The following is a 19266-nucleotide window of genomic DNA, read 5'->3' as shown; positions in this document are numbered from 1 at the left end:
GTCTCGCTGATCTTCCCACGGTGGTCGCTCAGCAATCGCAGCAGATTGCCCAACAAGGACAGCAGCTGTCGCAGTTGACCGCCATGTTACAGCAACTTCTGCCTCTGCTACAGCAGCAACCATCTCCTCCGCCTGCTCCTGCACCTCCTCCGCAGCGAGTGGCCGCTCCTAACCTACGCTTGTCCCTGCCGGACAAATTTGATGGGGACTCTAAACTCTGCCGTGGATTTTTGTCTCAGTGTTCCCTGCATATGGAGATGTTGTCGGACTTGTTTCCTACAGAACGGTCTAAGGTGGCGTTCGTAGTAAGCCTTCTTTCAGGAAAGGCCTTGTCTTGGGCCACACCGCTCTGGGACCGCAATGATCCTGCCACAGCCACAGTCCAGTCCTTCTTCGCTGAAGTCCGGAGTGTCTTCGAGGAGCCAGCCCGAGCTTCTTCTGCCGAGACTGCCCTGTTGAACCTGGTCCAGGGTAATTCTTCAGTGGGCGAGTACGCCATCCAATTTCGTACTCTTGCTTCCGAGTTATCATGGAATAACGAGGCTCTCTGCGCGACCTTTAAAAAAGGCCTATCCAGTCGCATCAAGGATGTGCTGGCCGCACGAGAGATTCCTGCCAACCTCCAAGAACTCATCCATTTGGCTACCCGCATTGACATACGTTTTTCTGAGCGACACCAAGAACTCCGCCAGGAAAAAGACTTAGATCTCTGGGCACCTCTCCCACAGCATCCTTTGCAGTCTACGCCTGGGCCTCCCGCCGAGGAGGCCATGCAAGTGGATCGGTCTCGCCTGACCCAGGAAGAGAGGAATCGCCGTAGAGAAGAAAATCTTTGTCTGTACTGTGCCAGTACTGAGCATTTCTTGGTGGATTGCCCTATCCGTCCTCCACGTCTGGGAAACGCACGCACGCACCCAGCTCACGTGGGTGTGGCGTCTCTTGGTTCTAAGTCTGCTTCTCCACGTCTCACGGTGCCCGTGCGGATTTCTCCTTCAGCCAACTCCTCCCTCTCAGCCGTGGCCTGCTTGGACTCTGGTGCCTCTGGAAATTTTATATTGGAGTCCTTTGTGAATAAATTCAGCATCCCGGTGACCCGTCTCGTCAAGCCGCTCTACATTTCCGTGGTCAACGGAGCCAGATTGGACTGCACCGTGCGTTACCGCACAGAACCTCTCCTGATGTCTATTGGACCCCACCTCGAGAGGATTGAGCTCTTCGTTCTCCCCGGCTGTACCTCTGAGGTCCTCCTCGGTCTGCCATGGCTCCGGCTTCATTCTCCCACCCTTGATTGGACCACCGGGGAGATCAGGAACTGGGACTCTGCCTGCCACAGGAAGTGCCTCTCCCCCCCTCCCAGTCCCGTCAGGCAAGCCTCTGTGCCTCCTCATGGCTCCTGTCCTTGTGTCTCCCTGCCCCGTGCCAAGCTTCACCCTCTGCCCTCCCTCCCCATTCCAACTCCTGCTGTACTGCCTGCCGTTGAGGAAACCCTCCATTCTTTCCCGGTGTCCTCATCCCAGGGGAGGCAGTCACCGGACAAAAAAAAGGGGAGACCTAAGGGGGGGGGTACTGTTACGCCTAGCGCTCCGGGTCCCCGCTCCTCCCCGGAGCGCTCACGGCGTCTTTCTCCCTGCAGCGCCCCGGTCAGTCCCGCTGACCGGGAGCGCTGCACTGTCATGGCCGTCGGGGATGCGATTCGCACAGCGGGACGCGCCCGCTCGCGAATCGCATCCCAGGTCACTTACCCGTCCCGGTCCCCTGCTGTCATGTGCTGGCGCGCGCGGCTCCGCTCTCTAGGGCGCGCGCGCGCCAGCTCTCTGAGACTTAAAGGGCCAGTGCACCAATGATTGGTGCCTGGCCCAATTAGCTTAATTGGCTTCCACCTGCTCCCTGGCTATATCTGATCTCCTCCCATGCACTCCCTTGCCGGATCTTGTTGCCTTGTGCCAGTGAAAGCGTTTAGTGTGTCCAAAGCCTGTGTACCTGAACTTCTGCTATCCATCCTGACTACGAACCTTGCCGCCTGCCCCCGACCTTCTGCTACGTCTGACCTTGCCTCTGCCTAGTCCTTCTGTCCCACGCCTTCTCAGCAGTCAGCGAGGTTGAGCCGTTGCTAGTGGATACGACCTGGTTGCTACTGCCGCAGCAAGACCATCCCGCTTTGCGGCGGGCTCTGGTGAAAACCAGTAGCCGCTTAGAACCGGTCCACTAGCACGGTCCACGCCAATCCCTCGCTGACACAGCGGATCCACAACCCGTAAGCCGAATCGTGACAACGGCGAGTCCTCTCTTCCTGGGTCAGGCGAGACCGATCCACTTGCATGGCCTCCTCGGCGGGAGGCACAGGCGTAGATTGCAAAGGATACTGTGGGAGAGGTGCCCAGAGATCTAGGTCTTTTTCCTGGCGGAGCTCCTGGTGTCTCTCAGAAAAACGCATGTCAATGCGGGTGGCCAAATGGATAAGTTCTTGCAGGTTGGCAGGAATCTCTCGTGCGGCCAGCACATCCTTGATGTTACTGGATAGGCCTTTTTTAAAGGTCGCTCAGAGAGCCTCGTTATTCCAAGATAATTCGGAAGCGAGAGTACGAAATTGGATGGCGTACTCGCCTACTGAAGAATTACCCTGGACCAGGTTCAGCAGGGCAGTCTCGGCAAAAGAAGCTCGGGCTGGTTCCTCGAAGACACTACGGACTTCAGCGAAGAAGGACTGGACTGTGGCTGTGGCAGGATCATTGCGGTCCCAGAGCGGTGTGGCCCAAGACAAGGACTTTCCAGATAGAAGACTCACTACGAACGCTACCTTAGAACGTTCTGAAGGAAATTGGTCCGACAACATCTCCATATGTAGGGAACATTGAGACAAGAAGCCACGGCAGAGTCTAGAGTCCCCATCAAATTTGTCCGGCAGGGACAAGCGGAGGCTAGGAGCGGCCACTCGCTGCGGAGGAGGTGCAGGAGCTGGCGGAGGAGATGGTTGCTGCTGTAGCAGTGGCAGAAGTTGCTGTAACGTGGCGGTCAGATGCGACAGCTGCTGTCCTTGTTGGGCAATTTGCTGCGATTGCTGGGCGACCACCGTGGGTAGGTCAGCGAGACTTGGCAGCGGCACCTCAGCGGGATCCATGGCCGGATCTACTGTCACGATTCGGCTTACGGGTTGTGGATCCACTGTGTCAGCGAGGGATTGGCATGGACCGTGCCGGTGGACCGGTTCTAAGAGGCTACTGGTATTCACCAGAGCCCGCCGCAAAGCGGGATGGTCTTGCTGCGGCGGTAGCAACCAGGTTGTATCCACTAGCAACGGCTCAACCTCGCTGACTGCTGAGAAGGCGTGGGACAGAAGGACTAGGCAGAGGCAAGGCCAGACTTAGCAGAAGGTCGGGGCAGGCGGCAAGGTTCGTAGTCAATATGGATAGCAGGAGATCAGGTAACACAGGCTTTGGACAACACTAAACGCTTTCACTGGCACAAGGCAACAAGATCCGGCCAGGGAGTGCAGGGGAAGTGAGGTAATATAGCCAGGGAGCAGGTGGAAGCCAATTAGGCTAATTGGGCCAGGCACCAATCATTGGTGCACTGGCCCTTTAAGTCTCAGAGAGCTGGCGCGCGCACGCCCTAGAGAGCGGAGCCGCGCGCGCCAGCACATGACAGCCGGGGACCGGGACGGGTAAGTGACTTGGGATGCGATTTGCGAGCGGGCGTGCCCCACTATGCGAATCGCATCCCCGCCGGCAATGTCATTGCAGCGCTCCCGGTCAGCGGGTCTGACCGGGGGGCTGCAGGGAGAGAGACGCCGTGAGCGCTCCGGGGAGGAGCAGGGACCCGGAGCGCTCGGCGTAACACCCACTTCTCCACCATCGTTGCTCCTATTGTAGCACTAACTAAGAAAAATGCTAATCCGAAAGCCTGGCCGTCACAGGCGGAGAAAGCCTTTAACCACCTCAAAGCGGCCTTCTCTGCTCCTGTCTTGTCCAGACCTGATCCTCAGAAGCCCTTCTTCCTCGAGGTTGACGCCTTCTCTGTTGGAGCCGGAGCTGTTCTCCTTCAAAAATCCGCTAAAGGAAAAAATATCACTTGCGGATTTTTCTCCAAAACTTTTTCTCCTCCAGAAAAAAACTATTCCATTGGAGACCGTGAACTATTGGCGATTAAGTTGGCCCTTGAGGAGTGGAGACATCTTCTGGAAGGATCCCTTCACCCCATCACCATTTATACTGATCACAAAAATCTATCTTATCTCCAATCCGCCCAGCGGCTAAATCCTCGCCAGGCTAGTAGGTCGTTGTTTTCTGCCCGTTTTAACTTTCAGATCCATTTTCGTCCCGCAGACAAGAATGTCAGAGCTGATGCTCTATCTCGTACCACCAATGCCTCTGAAGCCGAGGCCCTTCCTCTGCACATCATTCCCCCTGAGTGTTTGATCTCTTCTGCCCCTGCTCTCTGGTGCCTACCCCTCCAGGAAAGACTTATGTTCCTCCCCGTCTTCACCTCCGGATTCTCAAATGGGGCCATTCCTCCCTTCTGGCTGGTCACGCTGGAATCAAAAAGACTTTACAGTTGATCGCCAGACACTATTGGTGGTCCTCCTTGGAAAAGGATGTGACCGATTTCGTACGAGCCTGTGCAGTATGTGCACGTGACAAGACCCCTGGTCAGAAGCCTTCTGGTCTTCTCCATCCGCTGCCGGTGCCTGAACAGCCTTGGTCCCACATAGCCATCGACTTCATCACTGATCTTCCTGTATCCCATGGCAACACTGTCATCTGGATGGTCGTTGATCGTTTTTCTTTATTGGATCATTTTATTTCGCTTCCAGGCCTTCCTCCTGCGCCACAGTTGGCGAAGCAATTTTTTCTGCAGATTTTCCGTCTTCACGGGCTTCCCACGCATATTGTCTCAAATAGAGGCGTTCAATTTGTGTCTAAATTTTGGAGAGCTCTCTGTAATCAATTAAAGATAAAATTAAATTTCTCGTCCTCCTACCACCCGCAGACAATGGACAAGTGGAGAGAGTGAATCAGATCCTTGGTGACTACCTGCGACATTTTGTCTCCTCCCGCCAAGATGATTGGGTCGACCTGTTACCCTGGGCTGAATTCTCGTACAATTTCAAAAACTCTGAGTCATCCGCCAAGTCTCTGTTCTTTGTGGTGTACGGCCGTCACCTGCTTCCCCCCCTCCCCATCCCCACTTCATCTGGAGTTCCTGCCGTAGATGAATTGACCCGTGACTTCTCCACTATCTGGAAGGAAATTCAAAAGTCGCTCTCACTGGCCTCTTCTCGCATGAAGAAAAATGCGGATAAGAAGAAAAGAACTCCTCCTGTCTTTGCCACTGGTGACAAAGTGTGGCTCTCTGCCCAATATATTCGGTTGAGTGTCCCTAGCTACAAGTTGGGTCCTCGTTACCTCTGGCCATTTAGAGTCAAAAGTCAAATCGACCCTGTCTCCTACAAGCTCCATCTTCCTCCTTCTCTTCGTATTCCTAACTCCTTTCATGTATCCCTTCTCAAACCTCTCGTTCTTAACCGCTTTTCCCCCAAGGTCACCGTTCCTGCTCCTGTCACTGGGTCCTCTGACGTCTTCTCGGTAAAAGAAATCCTCGCCTCAGAGGTAAAAAAAAAATTCTTGTTGACTGGGAGAATTGTGGCCCTGAAGAGAGGTCTTGGGAGCCCGAGGACAATATCCTCAACAAGGAGCTCATCCATAGGTTCCTGGGCTCCAAAAAGAGGGGGAGACCAAAGGGGGGGTACTGTAACGCCAAGCGCTCCTGGCCCCGCTTCCCCTCCGGAGCACTCACGGCATCACTTCCCTGCTTGCAGCGCCCTGGTCAGCGAGTGTGACCGGGAGCGCTGCTCTGTGTCCCTCGTCAGGGATGCGATCCCCGTGGCGGGACGTGCCAGCCCGCGGGTCGCATCCCGTGTCACTCACCAGCCCCGTCCTTCTGCTCAGTCCCGGCACGCGCGGCCCCGCTCTCTAGGGCGCGCGCGAGCCGGGTCTTTCAGATTTAAAGGGCCAGTGCACCATTAATTGGTGCCTGGCCCAATTAGTTCCTAACACTCCCCACTCTATATAAACCCACTTCCCCTTCCTGTCCCTGCCGGATCTTGTTTCCCTGTGCCCTGAGAAAGTGTTTCTGTGTGTTCCATTGCCTGTGTATCCAGACCCTTGCCGTTGCCCCTGACTACGAAACATTGCTGCCTGCCCAGACCTTCTGCTACGTCCGACCTTGCTCTTGCCTTGCTCTGGTGAAAACCAGTAACCCCTTAGATTCCGTTCCCCTGGTACGGACCACGCCATCACCTCACTGACACAGAGGATCCACCACCCGTGTCCTCTCCGCATACCAGTCCGGATCCTGACAGAAATCAACTTTGGGAGCAATTATTAAAAAATGGAAGACCTACAAGACCACTGATAATCTCCCTCGATCTGGGGCTCCAGGCAAAATCTCATCCCATGGTGTCAAAATGATCACAAGAATGGTGATTAAAAATCCCAGAAACCCATGGGGGTACCTAGTGAATGACCTGCAGAGAGCTGGGACCAAAGTAACAAAGGCTACCATCAGTAACACACTATGCCGCCAGGGACTCAAATCATGCAGTGCCAGACGTGTCCCCCTGTTTAAGCCAGTACATGTCCGGGCCCATCTGAAGTTTGCTAGAGAGCATTTGGATGATCCAGAAGAGGATTGAGAGAATGTCATATTGTCTGATGAAACCAAAGTAGAACTTTTTGGTAAAAACTCAACTCGTCATGTTTGGAGGAGAAAGAATGCTGAGTTGCATCCAGAGAACACCATACCTACTGTGAAGCATGGTGGTGGAAACATCATGCTTTGGGGCTATTTTCTGCCAAGGGACCAGGACGACTCAAACGTGTAAAGGAAAGAATGAATGGGGCCATGTATCATGAGATTTTGAGTGAAAACCTCCTTCCATCAGCAAGGGAATTGAAGATGAAACGTGGCTGGGTCTTTCAGCCTGAAAATGATCCCAAACACACCGCCCAAGCAATGAAGGAGTGGCTTAGCAAGAAGCATTTCAAGGTCCTGAAGTGGCCTAGCCAGTCTCAAGATCTCAACCCCAGAGAAAATCTTTGGAGGGAGTTGAAAGTCTGTGTTAACCAGCGACAGCCCCAAAACATCACTGCTCTAGAGGAGGGTCTGCATGGAGAAATGGGCCAAAATACCAGCAACAGTGTGTGAAAACCTTGTGAAGACTTACAAAAAACGTTTGACCTCTGTCATTGCCAACAAAGGGTATATAACAAAGTATTGAGATGAACTTTTGTTAATGACCAAATACCTATTTTCCACCATAATTTGCTAATAAATTCTTTAAAAATCAGACAATGTGACTTTATGGATTTTTTTTTCTCATTCTGTCTCTCATAGTTGAGGTATACCTATGATGAAAATTACAGGCCTCTCTCATCTTTTTCAGTGGAAGAACTTGCACATTTGGTGGCTGACTAAATACTTTTTTGCTCCACTATATCAAGTAATAAAACAATATGCAAGAAAAAGGTAACAACAACGTAGCACGCCTAACCGACAGAAGGCACCACAGGGACCCCACATCAGAGGGCTAAGGAGGCAACTAAGTAACAGAAGACAAGTAAGTCAAGGCCATATGTGGGCAGAACAGGAACATGTTGCTTCTTCAAGGCAGATTCATGCACTGTCCAGGCTGGTGCCAGTGGAGGTGGAAGAGTCAGCTGGTCCCGGTCAGGCGGTCTGGTAATGTAGGAGAGGTAATTTGCAGAATACCATGTAGCAGAATAGCCATCACACCGAGCAACCATTACAAAAGGATAGTGTTGAGCACGAATATTCGTAATGCAAATTTTTATTGCGAATATTGGCACTTCGCGATTTTGCGAATATTTAGAATATAGTGCTATATATTCGTAATGACGAATATTCGTTTTTTTAGTTTTTTTTCACATGCAAGTTTTTATGCGAATTTGCATGCAAATTTTTCAAGCAAATTTTCGCATGGAAACAAAAAGGAAATGAACATAGCGAATATGCGAATTTCACGAACATAGGATGAATAATCATGAATATATTCGTGAAATATCGCAAATTCGAATATGACCCCTATTGCTCATCACTACAAAAGGAAACCCCTAGCAGTAGGTGATATTATTGTCCTGCAACACATCCAGAAGAGGATGCAGAAAACGTTGTTGCTGCAGGGAAATCCTGGATGAATCTGTGAAGAACTGAAAAGCAGTTTCTTAGAGGAGAACTCCAGCCAAAACTAACTTATCCACTATCCACTGGAGAGCGGATAAGTAGCTGATTGCAGGGAGTTTTACTGCTGGGACCCCTGCAATCTCCAGAAAGGGACCCCGGCTGTCAGTGAGGAGCACGTGTCGTCTAGCGGTAGACGGTGCACTCTTCATTCATTTCTATGGGAGCGCCGGAGATGCCGGAGTTCTGTACTTGAGTCTCTTCGGTGCTACCAAGGAAATGAATGAAGTGCATGTCGTCTGCAGGACTTGCTCCTCACTGAGCGCTGGGTCCTGTTTCGGAGAACGCAGGTCCCAGTGGTAGGACCCCCTCTGCCATCAGCTTCTTATCCCCTTTCCTGTGTATAGGGGATAAGTTAGTTTCGGCTGGAGTTCTTCTTTTTTATTTGGAGCTACATCTGTATGCTAGAAAACGCTAGAACAATCTCTTTGGATCTTACATACCATGAATACTTATTACATTGTGAAAGAGATGCCTGGTATTATAACTCTATGTTGATTTATTGGGTTATTTTTCTCTTTTTCCCCTCCACGGGAGATAGGTTAGGGGTTGGGTTAAAGGGTTATTGGATCTATCTTTCATGTATTATGTAATATATTATTGTTTATAATTGTTATAGATTAATAAAAAAACAAACAAATAATAGTGTTGTTTTCACTGCCGGCATTTATGGTCCCTTTGTGAAAGGCCCCAGCTGGCTGAGCACATGGAACCTCGAAAATTAAGCATGCTGGCACAGCTTCGGTTCATGCTAAGGCTATGGCAGTGAGCGTAAGAACTTTCTGCTGCCAGAAAATCTAATGATGTAAAGTCAGCAGAAACCTTCATGTGTATTTATCAGTTTGTCTGTGTGCATAGTACCCCATTGTGTATTTAAATAAATACATGTAGTGCGGCCAAAAACAATTTGTGTACCGAGATGTTTTCCGGGCCATGATCAAAATGGGAAATCTTCTTTTAAAGCTTTTTGAAAACAAAAACAACAAAGACGTGGCCTCAAATGGCAGGATGCAGTTGTGCATATATACTGGGGGAGCAGATCCTACACTTGTATGCATAAAATGCATACAATAGAGGATTCCTGCAGCAGACCACAAGTACCACAATGGCATCCTACACCAGATAAAAAGGTGTTGATGTATAACACTTAGAATAATACAGAACAGGAATTTAGATGCATTACTGTGCAGGGATGTGGAATTTCTATCGCCCGACGCCCGGGACTAGCAGTTTTGGGCGCCGGGCAGGTGAATTTGTCCGGCCCTTAGCCCGGCTTCGGGCAAGCAGGGCCGGACCTGACAAGTGCGGCGGATCTGCAGTCTGTATGGAGCGGGCTGCCGACTCCTGCCCGCTCCATACTCTGCAGCCTGTGTCCTCGGAAGCAGAGCAGGGGAGATGAGAAGCTGTGTATGTGTCTTCTCTCCCCTACTCTGCAGACGTGCGGGGGGAGATGAGGGGGCGTGGCTTATTTCTCCCCATGCAGACCTGCATCCTCTGCCTTCACTCCCCGCGCGTCTGCACGGGGAGATGCTTGCAGCGCTCTGCAGTATGTATGGAGCGGGCTCGGGACTCCTGCCCGCTCCATACTCTGCTGCCCCCGGCTGTTCTCAGTAGCCGGGGGCCGCCGCTAATAGCCAGCATGCGGCGATCGCCGCGGCTGGCTATTAACCCTTTAGATCGCCGCTGTCAAAGCTGACAGCGACATCTAAAGGGAGATGTGAACGCTCCCTGGTGGGCTAGTAGGGTGGATCGCCCCCCCACAGCGCGATCGCAGGGGGGCGATCCATTATGGAGGTAGCCGGAGGACTTACCTCTGCTTCCTCCTGTCCCGCTCTGTCATTGATAGATCCTGGCTGGGCCGGGCTCTATCAATGGATCACAGAGCACACAGATTAATGGAGTTCAATAGATCTCTATTCATCTGTCTGAGGAATCTAATGATTCCTCATATAAGTCTAATAAAGTGTCAAAAAAAATAATAATAATAAATAAAAGTTTTAATAAAAGTTTGAAAGACACATATTATCTTCAAACTGTGCCCCTCCACACGCCGTTGGCTGTCCGGGCATGCTGGGAGTTGTAGTTTTGCAACATCTGGAGGGCCACAGTTTGAAGACCACTGCATTAACCCCTTCCATGTTAAAAGTTCAAATCACCCCCTTTTGCTATATAAAAACATGTAAACATAATAAAAATAAACATATTCGTTATCACTTCGTGCGTAATTGTACAACCTATTAAAATATAACATTATGTATCCCGTACGGTAAATGTAAAAAAAATACCAAACCACAGATTTGAAATTTTTATAATATCCCAGAAAAAAAAAGTTAAAAAGTGATTAAAAAGTCAGATCAATACCAAAATGGTACCGATACAAAAAACTGATTATGACGCAAAACATGAGCCCTCATACAGCCTTGTATGCGGGGTTAAAAAATGGCAATTAAAAAAAATTAGAAAAAGTCCAGAATTAGTAAAACATGACGTAAACGATACAAATCTGGTATTGCTGTAACCAGGCGCCTAAAGTATAAAACTAACATGTTACCTCAACCACAAGGTAAATGGCGCAGAAAAGAAAACACCAAATCTGCAAAATTATCTTTTACTATTTCAATTTCACTTCCCTTAATATATATTTAAATATTTTTTTGGTTCAGAGAATATGTTATTGAAAAATTAAAAGGTGACATTATAGTAGGTAGTTATGGCTATTATAGAGCGAGGAGGAAAAAACGAGAGCGTAAAAGCGAAAATTGGCCGGACAAGTGGATCGTCATGAGGGACAAGTAGATTTTGCTCCATTTTAGTCCCGTGGACAAGTAGTTTTTTATAAAATTTCCACACCCCTGCTGTGGTAGATGTAAACAATGACATTGGCTAACCCTCAAAACTGATGTTAAAATTGAGACATTTGCCAGTATATCCTTAGATGAAGGACATACCAGAGCCCTCACACCAACACCAAGGTTTCTCAAGTGGCGCGGGACCTAACACTAAACCTACCTGTGCATGATAAGCAAAACCAGGGGCCAGTGGGCAATTACGGCAGCATTAAGTCCGGCTCACAGACTGCTCTCGGGTTACCTCCAGTTTGGCTAGGTACACGTGCAATGGGAGGTGGGAGAAAGGCTATAAGCCCCACCCAAGTTGGCCGATATGTTGTTGTATGTTGTTGCTCAGTGTTTCCCCACTTCTTCCCACTAGAGAGGGTGGATCTGAGAAAGCACCTCCTCATTTGTGTGTGTGTGTGTGTGTGTGTGTACAGTGGCCTACCTAGGGCATGTGAGGGAAGCCATTTTCTTTTGTAATCTCCGTGTTATTTTACAGCCTCTATGTAGTCCACCAGCTTAAGAGGGCCTGTTTGCTGAGTTTGCAACATAAAGAGTTTGAATAATATTTTGTACTATACAAGCTTCCTAGATATCCTGCTTTCAAGGACAAATTGTCTAACAGCAGGGTTTCCATGTAAAAATATTATTGTATTCTGCCCCATTGCCTTCTTTGTGTAATACTCCATATAATAGTGACACAACCAATAAATAGCAGAAATAATGATCAGAGCATATAACTGTGTGCTATGTGTCCTGCTTCTCTGAGCGCTTGATAAACCTTTTAATTAATGTAGAACATTGAGTAATAGAGGGAAGGAAATTTCTTCACAGGCATGGCAGGTATAGACCGCAAGGCTGGACTCTATAGGGAATCTGCCATAGGGACCCAAGCTGCCTCAGGGCTCCCTATGAAGTGACTCATATTGCCAATGTGCCTGCCCTGTACTAAAACAATTAAGAAGCCGTGAAGAAAGCCGGAGCTCTTCCGTTCCTCTTCTGCTCCCACATGTGCCCTGCTATATCATGTTCCAGCTCCTGGCATCTCCGCTGAGCATACATGGTAGCAAAGCAGAATGTAAAGAGAAGAAGAACTGAGTGGAGTCCACTCACTTATCAAGTCCCATTGACTGGGGGGGTTAATTTCAGGGCTTATCATGGGTGCCATTTTCAGTAGATATGCCTCTCTGTGTGTATGTGTGTGTTCATTCATAATTACAGTTGTATAAAGTATTAAACATTATGAAACCAATATAAAAACAAGGCATATGACATTCTGTTACTAACACTTAACCATAGGGCTTGCTCTCTAATATACAATACAAGTATAGGATCACATTACTTTTAAGTCTATATACTGTTACTAATATTTCTTGTTTTTTATGTTGTTTTTTATGCACACTGAGATGCACATTATAGGGGTATGCCTTAATGTCACAGAGGGAATGTTATACTGGAGCACAGTAACCTATGAGTAACCTCAACAGCAGCTGACTTTATTGTGTCTCAAAACTGTTTATCTTAAAGGGGTATTCCAGGCAAAAACTTTTTTTATATATATCAACTGGCTCCGGAAAGTTAAACAGATTTGTAAATTACTTCTATTAAAAAATCTTAATCCTTCCAATAGTTATTAGCTTCTGAAGTTGAGTTGCTGTTTTCTGTCTAACTGCTTTCTGATGACTCACGTCCCGGGAGCTGTCCAGCTCCTATGGGGGTATTCTCCCATCATGCAAGGGATATTCTCCCATCATGCACAGCTCCCGTGACGTGACATCATCATTGAGCGGTTAGACAGAAAATTTCAGAAGCTAATAACTATTGGAAGGATTAAGATTTTTTAAGTAATTTACAAATCTGTTTAACTTTCCGGAGCCAGTTGATATATAAAAAAAAGTTTTTGCCTGGAATACCCCTAACCCCTTAAGGACACATGACGTACTGGAACGTCATGTGTCTGCTCCCGATCTATATCATAGCGGGTCGGGCCCGGCCTCTAACAATGGCCGGGACCCGTGGTTAATAGCGCGCGGCATTAATCGCTGTGCCGCACGCTATTAACCCTTTAGACGCGGCGTTCAAAGTTGAACGCCGCGTCTAAAGTGAAACTGAAACCATGCCGGTTAGCTCAGTGGGCTGTTCGGGATAGCCGCGGCAAAATCGTGGCATCCCGAACAACTTACAGGACAGCAGGAGGGTCCCTACCTGCCTCCTCGCTGTCCGATCGCCGAATAACTGCTCAGTGCCTGAGATCCAGGCATGAGCAGTCAAGCGGCAGAATCATTGATCATTGGTTTCCTATGAGAAACCAGTGATCAATGTGAAAGATCAGTGTGTGCAGTGTTATAGGTCCCTATGGGAGCTATAACACTGCAAAAAAAAGTGAAAAAAAAGTGAATAAATATCATTTAACCCCTTCCCTATTAAAAGTTTGAATCACCCCCCTTTTCCCATAAAAAAAAAAAAACACAGTGTAAATAAAAATAAAAATAAACATATATGGTATCGCCGCGTGTGGAAATGTCTGAATTATAAAAATATATCATTAATTAAACCACATGGTCAATGGTGTGCGCGCAAAAAAATTCCAAAGTCCAAAATAGTGCATTTTTGGTCACTTTTTACATCATGAAAAAATGAATAAGTCCTATCAATACAAAAATGGTACCGTAAAAACTTCAGATTACGGCGCAAAAAATGAGCCCTAATACCGCCCCATACACGGAAAAATAAAAAAGTTATAGGGGTCAGAAATGACAATTTTAAACGTATTAATTTTCCTGCATGAAGTTACAATTTTTTTTCCAGAAGTATGACAAAATCAAACCTATATAAGTTGTGTATAATTTTAACCGTATGTACCTACAGAATAAATATCTGCTGTAATTTTTACCGAAAAATTTACTACGTAGAAACGGAAGCCCCCAAAATTGACAAAATTGCGTTTTTTTTTTCAATTTTGTCTCACAATGATTTTTTTTCCATTTCACCGTAGATTTTTGGGCACAATGACTGACGTCATTACAAAGTAGAATTGGTGGCGCAAAAAATAAGCCATCATATGGATTTTTAGGTGCAAAATTGAAAGAGTTATGATTTTTTGAAGGCAAGGAGCAAAAAATGAAAATGCAAAATCGGAAAAAACCCCGGTCATTAAGGGGTTAAATATGTATTTATATTTTTCACTAGGGTTTTCTAAGCAGAAAATGAAAACTGGGTCTCCTGCCATATGGAGGCTGCTCTGTATCCGAAAATATAAGGGACAAAATGAGTAGAGACTCCCAGATGGTAAGCTTACAGAGAATTTCTATTAATGTCTTACAAAGTACTTACCGTACTCACAGATGTTGTCTTCTGTCTGGGACACTTCTTACAGGGATAGGGTTGCTAGCAGCTTACTAAAAAATGAGACTTGTATTTACAATAAGAATAGATATGTTCTTGTTGTGGTAACATATAGCACAGGGTTCACATTCACTCACAGCATAGAAAGCTTTCAGAGAGAGACACATAAGGCAGTAACTGCAGACTTGTCCATTTCTACCACATATGGTACGTATTTATAAGACTTATCCCTCTGCAAAACATGTTTGGGTAAACTGGCACATAACAACAGAGCAATGTTATAATTGAAAGTATACCTGTATGTAGATAATTATGTAAATTGAGTTTTCAGGATGAAGCAACTAAATATAGAAGGATTGTTTCAATTTAGACATTTAAATGGTATTCTTGCCCTTCCTGGCTTGGCACATGCCATAGTAAGCACCTCTAGCTGCAAAGTGGTAGCTAGTTTAGCTAAGATAGTCAACTATAACTTGCACTCTGGAAAACTATGGGATAACTTGGACCTGTACCTTGTACATCTGTGAGATAACTTGGAATCACTAAACCAGAGGTTATTCCCGACCCCTGGAGCACAAGGAAAGTACTCACATACTCATGTGACATAACTACTCCTGGTTAATCTTCCACTCTTTATCTAGGGGATATATACTTTCCTTAACTCTGACAAGAAGTGAAATTTTAGTCAGTGAGAAAAACCTTCACAAGGGCCTCTTTGTTTAGCCTTGCCCCTGCAAGGACCAAGACCAGTACGAGTGTCTTTTCTCTAATGTCTCTGTACAGACTTGCTATAGGAAATTGCAGCTCAACCCTTGTAGTACTACTACTACATCATTACATATTTTTTTACACTTGGAGCCAGTGACAATCCCCTTGTTGTCACATAATTGTCACATATGACTGTTTACCTACCAAACGCTTGAGGAAAAAGGCAGTTTCCACAAAAGCCTGTAAAGTATTTCTTCTTCTGAGGTACATAGGTAGGCAGTTAGTTAGGTGCAAGACTCTCGGCAGTAGGCTGTAGCATTCAGGGTAGTAGTGGACTGGACCTGTGTGGTAGATGATGTGGGCGTGCCAGGGAGCAGAGTCTAAGTTGCCGCTGGTTTTCCCCAGAGCCCACAGCAAAGCGGGATGGTCTTGCTGCAGCAGGCGGCACCCAGGTCACTACCCCGGGCACGAATCGACCACACAGGCGGCTGGGGAGGTACTAGGCACAGGAGGGATTCGTCAAGTTGTGGTCAGGTAAGCAGAAGTTCAGGACTGGCAGCACAGGTGCGAGGTCAGGAACGTGACAAAAGGTCAGAAGGCAGGCAGCACAGGAGCAAGGATCAGGTCATAGAGCAAGGCATCTGGAACATGGCAAGGCAAGGACAAAACACTTTCTCTAAGGCACAAATGGCAAACCAAGATCCGGCCAGAGTTAGTGGGAGGTGCAGATACTTATAGGATAGATGCAGGTGTGGATCACAGTTACAGGTGCACTGGCCCTTTAAATCTTAAAGCTCCGGCCCACGTGCCCTAGGAGGCGGGGGCATGTGCGCTGCAGCTTTAAGATTTAAAGGGCTCCGAGAGGACCGGAGGGACAGCAAAAAGCAAAGGTGAGTGACGGGCTGTGATTCACATGCGGGCACGTCCCGCGATGCGAATCCCGGCCCTGCCGACTGAGGAGGTGAGGGAATGTCTGGCCGGAGTGCAGGACGTAACAGTAGGTAGCCAGGTAGGTAGCAATGATGGTAGGTATCTACGTAGGTAGGTTGTAGCCAGGTAGGTTGCTATGTAGGTAGGTAGCTAGCTATGTAGGTAGATAGCCAAGTAGATAGTTTTGAAGGTAGATAGATAGGTAGCTTAGAAGGTAGGTGGCTATGTAGGTAGGCAGCTATGTGGACAAGTGGCCAGGTAGATAGATATGTATGTAGGTTGGTAGCCAGGTAGGTAGTTATGTAGGTAGTTAGCTAGGCAGGTAGCTATGAAGGTAGGTAGTCAGGTAGCTAGGTACTGAACTAAGTAAGTAGGTAGCTATGTAGTTAGGTAGCCAGGTAGCTATGTAGGTAGGTAGTCAGGTAGCTAGGTAGTCAGCTACAAACGTAGGTAGTTAAGTATGTGGGTATCTATGTAGGTAGCAAGATTGCTAGGTAGATTGGTAGCCAGAGAGGTAGCTATGTAGGTAGGTAATCTGGCAGTTAGCTAAGTAGGTAGCCACCTGGGGACTGGTTTTGCCAAAGTGTAGGTACACCACTGCTTGCATCTCAAATGGACCAAAAATCTGATGTAAGCATGACACATCTGTTGGGTGCAGCGCTACCAGAAGACTTGTATGCACCTATCATTAGTGACATGAATCTTTTTACAGTGCTGTATACAGCCGTCCACTATGCACGATACTAGGGCATTTCTCATTCTGTTTGCCGTGCACAAAATCATAAATGCCATGCATAGCCCATTGCACTAGGTCTTGACTGGAATGTGCTGTGCAACTATTTGTGCAACTTTCGAACAAAATTTCAAAAGTTGTACATGATAAATCCTGCTGTAAAAAATATACCAGAATTTAAACTGTTACGCCTAGCGCTCCGGGTCCCCGCTCCTCCCCGGAGCGCTCACGGCGTCTTTCTCCCTGCAGCTCCCCGGTCAGTCCCGCTGACCGGGAGCGCTGCACTGTCATGGCCGTTGGGGATGCGATTCGCACAGCGGGACGCGCCCGCTCGCGAATCGCATCCCAGGTCACTTACCCGTTCCCGTCCCCTGCTGTCATGTGCTGGCGCGCGCGGCTCCGCTCTCTAGGGCGCGCGCGCGCCAGCTCCCTGAGACTTAAAGGGCCAGTGCACCAATGATTGGTGCCTGGCCCAATTAGCTTAATTGGCTTCCTCCTGGTCCCTGACTATATCTAACCTCCTCCCATGCACTCCCTTGCCGGATCTTGTTGCCCTTGTGCCTAGTGAAAGCGTTTTGTGTGTCTAAAGCCTGTGTACCAGAACTTCTGCTATCCACCCTGACTACGAACCTTGCCGCCTGCCCCCGACCTTCTGCTACGTCCGACCTTGCTTCTGTCTACTCCCTTGTACCTCGCCTATCATCAGCAGTCACAGTGGTGAGCCGTTGCTAGTGGATACGACCTGGTCACTACCGCCGCAGCAAGACCATCCCGCTTTGCGGCGGGCTCTGGTGAAAACCAGTAGTGACTTAGAACCGGTCCACTAGCGCGGTCCTCGCCAATCCCTCTCTGGCACAGAGGATCCACTACCTGCCAGCCGGCATCGTGACAGTAGATCCGGCCATGGATCCCGCTGAGGTCCCTCTGCCTTATATCTCTGATATCACCACGGTGGTCGCCCAGCAATCCCGACAGATCGCCCATCTAACCCACCAGCTGTCGGAAATGTCCACCATTGTGCACCAACTTCAGTCGCAACTTCAGCAGCAATCATCTCCTCCGCCAGCTCCTGCACCCCTTCCGCAGCGAGTGGCCACTCCTAGCCTCCGCCTGTCCTTGCCGGACAAATTTAATGGGGACTCTAAGTTTTGCCGTGGCTTCCTTTCGCAATGTTCCCTGCACATGGAGATGATGTCGGACCAGTTTCCTACTGAAAGGTCTAAGGTGGCTTTCGTAGTCAGCCTTCTGTCTGGTAAAGCCCTGTCATGGGCCACACCGCTCTGGGACCGCAATGACCCCGTCACTGCCTCTGTACACTCCTTCTTCTCGGAAATTCGAAGTGTCTTTGAGGAACCTGCCCGAGCCTCTTCTGCTGAAACTGCCCTGCTGAACCTGGTCCAGGGTAATTGTTACGCCGAGCGCTCCGGGTCCCCGTTCCTCCCCGGAGCGCTCGCCTCATCCTCGTTGCTGCAGCGCCCCGGTCAGATCCACTGACCGGGTGCGCTGCGGTACCGCCTCCAGCCGGGATGCGATTCGCGATGCGGGTGGCGCCCGCTCGCGATGCGCACCCCGATCCCCGTACCTGACTCACTCTCCGTCGGTCCTGTCCCGGCACGCGCGGCCCCGCTCCCTAGGGCGCGCGCGCGCCGGGTCTCTGCGATTTAAAGGGCCACTGCGCCGCTGATTGGCGCAGTGGTTCTAATTAGTGTGTTCACCTGTGCACTCCTTATATATACCTCACTTCCCCTGCACTCCCTCGCCGGATCTTGTTGCCCTTGTGCCTAGTGAAAGCGTTCCCTTGTTTGTTCCTAGCCCGTGTTCCAGACCTCCTGCCGTTGCCCCTGACTACGATCCTTGCTGCCTGCCCCGACCTTCTGCTACGTCCGACCTTGCCTTTGTCTACTCCCTTGTACCGCGCCTATCTTCAGCAGTCAGAGAGGTTGAGCCGTTGCTAGTGGATACGACCTGGTCACTACCGCCGCAGCAAGACCATCCCGCTTTGCGGCGGGCTCTGGTGAAAACCTGTAGTGACTTAGAACCGGTCCACTAGCACGGTCCTCGCCAATCCCTCTCTGGCACAGAGGATCCACCTCCTACCAGCCGGGATCGTGACAGTAGATCCGGCCATGGATTCCGCTGAGGTGCCGCTGTCAAGTCTTGCCGACATTTTCACGATGATCACCCAACAAAATCACCAGCTGGCATACTTGTCCTCCGTGAAACAGCAACTGAAGTCACAGTTACAGCAGCTGCTGCCACTGACACAGCAGCTGCAACTGCAACAACCATCTCCTCCGCCGTCTCCTGCAACTCCTCCGCAGCGTCCGGCCATGGATTCCGCTGAGGTGCCGCTGTCAAGTCTTGCCGACATTTCCACGATGATCACCCAACAAAATCACCAGCTGGCATACTTGTCCACCGTGACACAGCAACTGAAGTCACAGTTACAGCAGCTGCAAC

At 48.9% G+C, this 19266-nt stretch overlaps 1 long non-coding RNA gene across 1 annotated transcript in view; it reads right to left on the bottom strand.

Moving 5' to 3' along the window:
* The window catches only part of LOC130282934 (uncharacterized), a 43434-nt gene extending 28946 nt beyond the window's left edge, over window positions 1-14488 (bottom strand). The window contains exon 1 of the long non-coding RNA XR_008846558.1: window positions 14424-14488. This is a non-coding gene — a long non-coding RNA (uncharacterized LOC130282934). The remainder of the gene's footprint in view (window positions 1-14423) is intronic.
* Between the last annotated feature and the right edge of the window lie 4778 nt (window positions 14489-19266).

The sequence above is a fragment of the Hyla sarda genome, chromosome 7, assembly GCF_029499605.1.
Source record: "Hyla sarda isolate aHylSar1 chromosome 7, aHylSar1.hap1, whole genome shotgun sequence".
In the NCBI taxonomy this organism is placed as follows: domain Eukaryota; kingdom Metazoa; phylum Chordata; class Amphibia; order Anura; family Hylidae; genus Hyla; species Hyla sarda.
This window is presented reverse-complemented; position numbering and strand designations above follow the sequence as displayed.